Consider the following 10,389-nt stretch of genomic DNA (forward strand, 5'->3'; position numbering starts at 1 on the left):
GGAAGGCAGGCAGGCAAGTCTCTCCCGTTCTGCTCCCCTGAGCCTGACCGCTCCCAGGAGGGGCCCTTCATCCAGCTCGCTGGTCTCTGCCCTGCCCTGCCCAGCTCAGTCTCTGCACACTCCAAGCTCAGAGACCCTCAAAGCCTCCCACCCAGCTCCGCCAACCTCCCCCATCCACCTCCACAGGGGAACCGCCTCCTGACAGCTGCTTCGCGCTTGCCCAGCCATGAATGCGCTTCCGTGTAACACTTGAGCTGAAAGTCCAGATTCTCGCTTGAGATCCCTCTCTGCAGCTGGGCAGAGTTGGGCAAAAAAAATTTTTTTTTCTTAAGTCAATATTAGCTTTGCAACTATCTTACAGTAAATTTGCTTTAAGCTAAGATATTAAATCATTTACGAGGTCCTTCCAGAAATGATGTACTATCTATTCTTCCATGGAAGGCAAGCAGTTTGAAAGATTTTTTTAAAGCAAGGATAAAAGAATAAAACATGCCAGCATATAGTGCTAAAAATATGTTTTTCTAGAAAAACAAAAGATATTCTAGTTATAGCATCCAGCTAATGGATATAAAAAATCTTTTCAGGAAAATCTGTGGTGATGTGAAGAGCCATCCCTTTGCTGAGAGCAGTCAGCTCTGTGAGGGGAGGAGGGTGGCTCTCCTGCTACTGACTCACAGAGAGCTGAGCTGGCTGGGACCACCTATGCTGCCCCACCAACCCTTGCATTTTTCCTAGAAGAAGAGACTGCGGTCCAAGTGGTAACTGATGCTTCCTGAGCACCAGATTTTACCTGAATTAACTCAGTTCTCTAATAGCTCTGCATGGAGATATTAGCATCCCCACTTTACAGGCAACGAAGCTGAGACACCGAGTACAACACAGGCACTATAGGACTCCCTGGGCATTGCTCCTTCTGTCCCAGGAACACCTGCACCACAGGTAGAACTTTAGATGACCTCTCTGCCAAACACGATGCTGCAGGAAGCTTGGGCTAAGCCTGTCTCCATTCTGAAAGGCAGCATGTGCTTGGGGTGTGAGCCAGTGGTGGGAGCACAAAAAAGGAGGCTAAGAGGGACTGACTGGAGGGTCGGGGTCAGCCTCCGGGAGCGCCCCCCACTGGTCCTTGCTGTGATCACAGGCCACTTGGAGAGAAGCTTGGGGACAATCTTCATGAGGCCTCCCAGACAGAGCGTCAAGGCGCCCGGGAAATATCGGGCTCCATGGGCCAAAAGCCTGAGGCTGCCTTCCCTCGGGTCCTATTTGCTCCCCAGGTTTCCAACTGTAACTGTGTTCCATCTGTGTGGTCTGCCCCATCGTGTCGTCCCCTAAGGTGTCAACCCTCTTAGGAGCTCTGGTCTCCCCAAGGGTGACAGCCACTCCCACAGGCGGTATTTAGGCCTCCACCAACTCCTCTTGAGACAGAATAATAATCTGTCCGTGTTCTCTCTCCCCCACGGAGGGGGGATGTGCCACAATTGTTTGCCTAATAAGGGACCCCTGCCCCTATCCCCCCATCCCAATAAAGGAGGAAGGGAGAGGCCCTGAATCTATTGCTAAAGGAGGTGCCTGGACAGAATGCACAGAAAAGGACTGGCAAAACAACCAACTTTTCAGCCATGCGACAGAAGGCGGCAGCCCTGGGGCCCTGTGCTACGCCCGGCGATGTCGCCGACGTTCCCCGCGACACTGGGCTGGCCACTTCCCTTGCTGGGATCGGGCTCGCTCATCTTTAACAAGGGCTGAGCACCCCCAGGCACCGTCAGGGGAGCCAAGAAAACCAGGAGGACTGATGCCCAAAGATTGAATGTTTTCGAATCTACAGCAAATAATAATGATGTTGTCCACACGGCTTAGTTATTCGGAGACGGGATCGGCCGTATGAAGCCAGTGACTCTATTTTTCTTTAATTAAATAATTAATTTACACTCTGCCTTGTTCCAGAAAATATTACAACTGGGTGGCTAAAATTTCCATTAATATCTCTTCTTTACCCCCAAAGTAATTCATTTTCAACATAGAAAATTTAGAAAATACAGACTTAAAAAATGCTGCCCATCCTCTCTCTTCATTCCCACACTCATTGTATTCTTCTGTTCTTTTTTTATGCATAAATATACTTTTAAATATTTACTTAAGGAAAACAGGATCTTACCAGATTATTGGCTTTGAACTTTATTCTTTACCTAGTAAATTATATCTTACAATGTCAATAAATAGAAACCTGCCATTATAATTTTTAGTGGCTCCTAGTAGTCCATTTCAAGACCACGTCATGCATTTTCAACAGGCCATTTATTGTTTTGTGTGTCATTTTTTTCTAGTTTTTCATTACCGTAAGTATTAATAATCGATTGAATGTCCTTATGCAGCGTGCAGACCAAGATCTAAAGATAAATGAAACAGTGAAAAAAAGTCATGGTTTCTTCCACTGCATTCCCTTGACTAGTTCAAATGAGGGACTAAAACCAAGAGTAAAATTACAAAAAAGGTGCAACAAGATTCTGGTTTATCTATGATGATAGTTCTCTAGTCCTTTGTGAAATATCAAATATATAATTCTTTTCTTTTTAATTTTTATTGAAGTATAGTTGATGTACAAAATTACGTTACAGGTGTACATTATAGTGATTCATAATTTTTAAAGGTTCTACTCCTTTTATGTAGTTATTATAAAATACTGGCTGTATTCCCCGTGTTGGCCAATACATCCTTGTAGCTTATTTTATCCCTGATAGTTTGTACCTCTTACATCCCCCTTCCCTCTCTTCTACCCCTGTAATTTTTTTATTTAAAAAAAAAAAAGATTTCCTTGCCTTGCTGATGCCTAAACATTTACTTAATTTTATCTCTTTGTGCTTTTATGTCATTGGTTCTTAGAATGACTTCCCCAAAAGGAGACTGCTGGGCCAAAGGATATGAATCTTTGAAAGACTGAAGATTTAATGCTTAATTGTCTCCCAGAAATGATGTGATCAGTTTATATGTTTTGGAGGTGAATCTATTTCTCCATATCTCTTTGCTAATCTTTTAGACCAAAGTGGCTTCTCTTGGTTTTCATATGCATTCTATTAACTAAGAAGTTTGAATGCTTTTTTTTGTTTTTGGTACATTAATTGGCTGTGTGCACTTATTGTAGGAAATTAGCTCTTATTTTATACTAAACTTTTTTCTTTTGTCTGTCAAATATCTTTGTATTTCAGGATATTAAATCCTATGTATGTCACATATGTCATGGCTGTTTCCTGAGATGTGATTTACCTTTCATGTTTTTTTTTTAGATTTATAAGACTACAATATTTTTATAATCATCTCTCCCAGTATGTGACTTTATTGATACTTCCTTTGGTGTTATGCTTAGAAAGCTTCCCTACTACAAGTTTACATAAAATTTTACCTTCTTTTTCCTTCTGGTACTTTTATGTTTTTTTTTAAACATATAAACCATATGTAAGTTATTACTGTGGATATTCTGAGGAGGAAATCCAACTTGATTTTTTCCAAACGGTTAGCCAGTTATTCCAACATGATATATTGAGTGGTTCATTCTTTCCCACTTAATTGAAATTCCATCTTTATCATATCCTGGTTATGTTTAATAATTAATTTAGAGCTGTTTCTGTACTTTTCATTCTGTTCCTTATCTGTTTGTTCCTAAGATAGTATCTTTCTGTTTATATTTTTGTCACTTTAAAACTATGTTTTGATATTTGGTAAAGATCAATGCCTCCCCCTCCTCTTCTTTTTTTTTTTTTAACTGACCAGCTTCACACATTCTGCCAAATCAACTTTAAAATCACTATCAAGTTCCACAAATAATTTTATTGGGGTACAGACTGAAATACTAATGAATGTATATAGTTAGTTTGGGATTTACGATGTTAAGCTTTCCTGATGTAGTCTTTCTATTTATGAAGTAGGTTTTTAAAAAACTTACTCAGTAAAGTTTGTAGTTCTCTGACTCTAGATCCTGTATATCTCTTGTTTCCTCAGCATTTTGTGTTTCTGTTGCTATTGCAAGCAAGATCTCTCTCTCTCTCTCTCCCTCTCTCCCTCTCTCCCTTTATGTTTTCTTAACAACAGGCCAAAACCTTGCTATTGCTTTTATATTCTGTTTTCATGAAGGCAGAAGCTTGGGGCCTGCAGGCCATTTGAGATCATCTTTCTCCCCATTAATGTCAAAGTTGAGAATTCTGGCAGAAAGTTCTTCATAGACTTAGATTTATTGGAAGCTTCTGGGAATTCATAGAACACTCTTTAAGAATCTCTCAGCACCCCTAGACCTAATAAAGCAAGACACAGCTCTCCCGGACACTTCTCATTTGCTCTGTTCCACAGGCAGCCTGCACTCAATTTTCTATTCAGCTTCTTCTTACAGGGAAATCCAGACACCCCAACCTCACTCCGGGATGGCCAGACTGAAGGCTCCTTGATGGTCTGTTTCACACCTCTGTGCATCCGTCACACCAAGCACAATGATGATGGGCACAAAGTTAGGACTCATAACATAAATAGCTGACTTGGGCCACTTGGAGACCAGACTCTATTCAGTGGCTTCTCAACTCTGGCTGAGTATTAGAATCATCTGGGTAATTTTAAATACTACTGATAATTAGGCCCTACCCTTGGAAATGCTGGTTCAACATCTGGGACTGGGCTTCAGTATATTTTAGCCTCCTACCTCCATCCCTACCCCCAGGCACTCTTAGGTACAGCCAGGGCTTAGAACCACTGCTTTAAATGATGTCCAACTTCTCATTTAGAAGCAGCAGGAACAAACTATGGATGATTTCTGAAAAAAAGAATTTATTTAAATAATATTTAAATATTTCTCTGACTTTTGGGAGGGCCAAAGAACAATACAAATGCCCACCATATTATAGACTGGTACAGTGATAACACTACTACCCACTGCTGTACACATACACCTGTAATAGGGAAGAACAAATCTGACTCCATATGGGATCTGTTTCCTTTACTTTAACCCTTGTATTCTATCGCTTTTGCTATAAGAATGCTGCCTATAGCCTGAGATATACAGGATGGCCCATTCTAAGGACTCCAACCTTTAAAGCTTCCATTTGTAGAGAGGTAACATGTTGCAGAGCAGAGCAGAGCAGAGAATAACTTTTGTCTTGGTGGAGGTTTATAGGAACATTGTGACCTGACCTACCTGGACAGCTGTAAGAACAAAGGATACCATTGTGACACCAAGAAGTTTGCAGCAACCAAACATACTCGTTTCACTTTTAGTATAAAGGAGCCTGAATTCTAACTGGGGGAAGATGGTTCTTTGGGCCACTAGTCCATCATCTTCTCTAATAAAGTCCATATTCCTTGCCCCAACAGCTCATCTCTCAATTTGTTGGCCTGTTATGTGGTGAGCAGTAGGAACTTGGTTGGACTTGGTACCCAGAGGCAGATTTGGATTTCAAGGGGCCATCCTTAAAAAAAAAATCAGGAACAGAAAATTAGGCACAAAAACAAATATTTAAAATGAGAGGAAAAAATCACAGAAATTTAAATATTTTAAAAATTGATAGATACCATAAATATCACAAAATCCAGAAATATTACATAATAGTTGAATTATTTGCCTGACACACTGGCTACATTATATTTTTTCCATTTCATTTTTGGGCTATGTATATATTTGTTACAATTAATGAATCAGTATTAAAACATTATTATTAACTAAACTCCACACTTTATTTGAATTTCATTAATTCTTCCCTAAGCTCCCTTTTCTGTTCCAGGATAACACATTACATTCATTTAGTCATTATGCCTTCCTAGGCTCCTCTGGTCTGTGACAGTTTCACAGATTTTCCTTCTTTTTGGTAACCTTGCCAGTTGTGAATTTTATAGGTATTTTGTAGAATGTCCAATCAATTTGGGTTTGTCTGTTTTTCTCATGGTTTGATTGGGATTCTATTCTTCATATACATTTTTTTAGTGGGGGAGGTAATTAGGTTTATTTGTTTTTTTTTCTTAAACGGAGGAACTGGGGATTGAACCCAGGACCTCATGCAGGCTAGGCATGCACTCTACCACTGAGCTATACCCTCCTACCGGGGTTCTAGATTTGGGGAGGAAACCCACACAGATGAAGTACCACTCTCATCCCTTCAGATGTTAACCTTGGTCATCTGGCTGAGATCCAGACGAGTTTTATGTTTTTTATAATTTACAGAAGTTTTTTGCAGCTTCATACCCATTATTAGCAATGTCCTGTCAAGTTGGATTGTCATCAGATTTGGGAATTTTCATTTGTAATCCTCAAGAGTTCGAAAGCTTTTCCATAGCTGAGCTTCTGGCACTGTACATTTGTACATTTCTCTTCCACTCTCCACAGAGTCCCAGGGCCCGGCTCCAGGGACACATCCACACTGCAGTACAAATTCTAGCCGTGCACCTTCACGACCCGAGGCTAGGTGAATTGGCACTGTGGGTAGCAGAAATGTTCCTGGCAGCCATTCTGTCCCCAGGTTGGCTAGCAGAGACTATGGAAGTAATCATAAACCACATAAAAGTGTCACACTAAACCCAAATTAAAGGTACCCTAACTCAGCTTCCCCACAATTAGCTTGTTTGCAAAATACTGCAGCCACTCCAACACCACATAGAACAAAAGGAAGTGTGACAAATGGTGAGCTGGGGAGGAAAGAGACAGTTTTAACTAATTGCAGTAAAAATATCTGACCTTTGCAGATTTTTCAAAAATGTGTCAATACATTGCTGGAACCCCCTTCCAGCCTTTGGAAGAGGCTCATTCGAGTGAGGAGGCCTGGAGTTTGAGTCATTGGATTCACTGTTAATCTGGGTCTGCAGATGCCTCAGTGTGCACTGCTGATCCCATTGGCCCTGGACCTCAAATGCTACAGTTTGAACTAGTAGCTTCACTGGCTCTGGAAATGAGATGTAGCTGCTCCTACAATGGAAAAGACTCTCCCCTGAGCTGGCTTTATGATGTCACCTCCCTCCAATTCCAACTTTGGCTGAGCCTAGATCATATGATCTTGCCCTCGCTGTGGAGAAGGCTGGAGAAGTATCTGTTAATTTGAATTTACAGTTAGGGGACGAGCTCTGACTTCTAGTGTGGGGTTCCCCAAACCAAAGAGGAAGCCTCTTTTCTTGTATTTGCATAAAGAAACAAAATGATGCAAAAGTGGCTACCTCTGGGGAAAGAGCTAATGGGGGAAGATTAGGAGCATGACTTCTTAATGCGAACATTTGCATGTCATTTTGTTTCAAAACACGTGCATGTATTATCTAGTCAAAAATAAAAATTTTTAAAGGGTAATATAATCATATTACCAAATGTCACAAATCAAGGTAACTTCTTTCTTTAATCAACATTCTCAATAAAGATTAAAAATGCGACTCTACAAAGTACACCACGTTTAGATCTGTGATTTAATGCCACCAAATCCATCAGTCCGATCTGCTATCCTCCTTTCTTTGCTTATTTTGGAACCCCTCCAAATGACTCATTTTCACAATAGCACCGTGAATTGGCAGCGATTACCCTCACTAGGGAGGAGGGGCAATGGTGTGGATTTCCCATACAGTGCAATATAATATGACTTGTTTTTTTGTTGGGAGATTTCAGAACAGTTTCTCACGCACAAAGAAGCCTTATCAGAATCAAATACCACATTGGGTCCTGAGGTGAATGAACTAGGGAAATGATTCTGAATATTTGCTCATTGCCCAGAGATGAATCCTTAGGGCTTATAAGTTGTGGGGAAGAAAAAGGTCATCATTCAAGGAGAGAAGTGGAAGGTTCCAGAAAGTGTCCTCTAAGGAAATCTTTGTCCATCAAGCCCAGGACTCCTCTGAGAATAGAAAGCCCTTGATGGAGAGGAACCCTTGCAGGAGAGGATCCAGCCAAGTTGATATTCCAAATTAAAAACTTGTGTGGGATGAACCTGCCAGATCAGAATGTACTCCAGCCGTTCACTTTAGTACCAGGTGTCCAGATGATTTTTTTCAGTCCTTTCCCTAATCATTCACATCAGTATTTTCCTTTTCTTGGTCACTAGGGGTTCTAGAACTCCTCCAAAGCTCTGAAACCCATGGGGATCCAGGAAGAGAAGGTAGAGCAACAACTAGACCCTAACTACTACCCTTCATGGACCAGCCAGATGCCACCATCACATAATCTATATAGACCCTGGACAAATAAGAGAATGTGTACCTTGCACTTAGTGGGCATTCAATAAATGTCTGACTTAGAGTGGAACATAAGCTCCTTAGGAGTGAGCTTTATGGTGATATCCCTGGAGTTAATCCACTGACAGGTACACAGGAAGTGTTCAAAAAATATTAAGTATAAATTGATTAAGTGACTGTGCTGGCTACAGGCTTTGCCAAAGTCTTTTTATAAGCATCTTCCATCTGATTTCTGGCTTAGAGATGCTCTGTGCTCAGTAATCCCATTCCAATCCAATATGACCTAGTCTAAGAAATGGTGGAGGAGCCTGGTTTTGGATTGTTTCTCCTCCTGGCAGGACAGACATGGGTACAGACTCTGCTATTCATGAACTTGTGAAGAATCTTCTTGAGGAAATTTGAATTCACCTGTGGTCACTCCTGCTTCCCAACGCAAGAAGAAGGGGAGCTTTGCCTCTTTGAATGCCATTTGGAGACTATTGTCTACTCCTACACCCAGGCCCTGTGCTTGTCCGTCAGCCTAATTGGAGTGCTAGTTATTTTGGATATAATTATCTGCTCTACAACCAGGTCAAACTATATATAGGTGGAAAATTTCTGGTGCCCAGATTAGTCATCATAACCAATGTGATCCCAAATACCTATTTGGTTGGATATTTTTCAGTTGGACCACTCCAGTCCCAGACTTTTTACCCAGAGAGAGGAACCCAAGCATCATAGGAGAAGCACCCAGTAAGGACAAGCTCTTGGTATCTAAGCCCTGGATGTGACTCCCACCTTCATGTCTGCTCATCTTCCCTGTTCTGAGTTTGGAGCTTTATCTCCTGTGATAATTCTGAGATTGTCCCTTGAATACAAGAACAGCTGAGTTTCTATCTGATGCTCTGCTATGGACTTGATCCTTTGATCTGCCCTGGGGATAGGGCCGCTAATCAAGAATGACCCTTGTGTGTGGTACAGGACTTACCTTGCTCAAAGAAAGGTTGGACCTTTGCCCTCAGCTACTGAGATAGCCTGTAAGCCCTTGGAATGCCCTGCCTGATAAGTATGCCTTGTTTATCCGGGAGTCTTGGGCCATGACAGAAAGTTTATGCTAACAATGTTATTTATGGTGGGGGACCTTGGGCCACGTGGTATTAACTTGACTTCTGGAGGGGCTGGAGGCAAAAGTCAGCCATGCAGTCACCAACCATGTCTACATGACTGAGCCCCAGTAAAAACCCTGGACACCAAGGCACGGGCTTCCCTGGTTAATAATATTCCATGCATATTGCTGCATATCATAAAGTATCATGGAGAATTCGGTGCCGTTGGTACAACTTGCATCTGATGACTCTTAGACCTTGCCTTATACTCTCTTCCCCTGGCTGATTTTAATCAGTATCCTTTCACTTTAATAAACTGTAGCCATGAGTATAATGACTTTTCTGAGCTCTATGAGTCCTTCTAATAAATTATTGAACCTGAAGGTGGTCTTGTAAGCAGATAGGGTAGGGGGTCCCTGGAGAATGAGAACCAGGCATTGGCTTTCTTGACATAAGAGAAGCCATTTTTGGCCAGAGCCATTTTGTGACCTAAGCCACAATGCTTGTTCTTGAATAGATCTCAGTAATTAATGATTTTAAAGAACAAAAGAATGCAGAAACAAATGACTGTTGTTAGGTTAAGAACTTAACAATAGCAAGGATAGCAGTCAATTGTAAAGTCTCCCAGTTCTGGGTCAACTGTAAAGAAGAGCTGAAGAGCTCAACCACCAGATCAACTGGAACCGAAGGGATGATGATGTTGACCTTTTCTGACCCTCATGACTTCTTCCATCAACTAAAGCTTGGGCTCACTCTACCGCCCAAGCCCCTTCATGAATATGTGCATTCCTTTAGCTTCAAACCTCCCCAGTTTGGGAGAGACACTGCTTTGGGACAGATCCCTAGCATCCGCCTTACTTGCTGCAAGTAATACATTTTCTTTCTCCCAATTTTTGACCTGGTTGTATCTTTTGGCTCCACACCCACCAAGAAGCAAACCCAGTTTTCAGGTAACAGTCTTGGCTCAAACTTACAATGGTGTCAAAGTGAAAACGTTCTTGGAGACCCACAACATGTTAGTGACAGATGTGATGGTGGTCCTGAATTTTGCAACCCTAAAAAGTGGAATCTCAGCATTAACCCACCTGGCCAGAATTCCCATGAGAAGCAATCGGCATCTTCATTCCAGACT

Source organism: Vicugna pacos, chromosome 1 (assembly GCF_048564905.1).
Source record: "Vicugna pacos chromosome 1, VicPac4, whole genome shotgun sequence".
Classification (NCBI taxonomy): domain Eukaryota; kingdom Metazoa; phylum Chordata; class Mammalia; order Artiodactyla; family Camelidae; genus Vicugna; species Vicugna pacos.